This window comes from Salvelinus sp. IW2-2015, linkage group LG35 (assembly GCF_002910315.2).
Source record: "Salvelinus sp. IW2-2015 linkage group LG35, ASM291031v2, whole genome shotgun sequence".
Lineage (NCBI taxonomy): Eukaryota > Metazoa > Chordata > Actinopteri > Salmoniformes > Salmonidae > Salvelinus > Salvelinus sp. IW2-2015.
This window is the reverse complement of record NC_036874.1, coordinates 275,845-276,142: the sequence shown is the minus strand read 5'-3', so window position 1 is coordinate 276,142 and position 298 is coordinate 275,845.

The window sequence follows — 298 nt, the reverse complement described above, 5'->3', positions numbered from 1 at the left end:
CATCACAAAAGCAATGCCAAAACTATACATCTTTATTTACAGATAATTGTTTGTTGTTTGGAGAACATTCCCTCGTCTTTTCCTAGCACTTCAAAACAATGTATTATTTGTGCACTTAAATGATGCCTTATTTGATATTTAAAAAAGCCCACCATCTTGTGTTTGGATCTGTCTCTCATTTCTAGGTTGAAACGAGGAGAGGATTCTCTTAAAGAAAAGGAAACTCACGCGACCAAAACTGAACAAAGCAAAGAGTAGTTGCCACTATTGCTCAGATTCAAGTCTAAAGATAGAATCA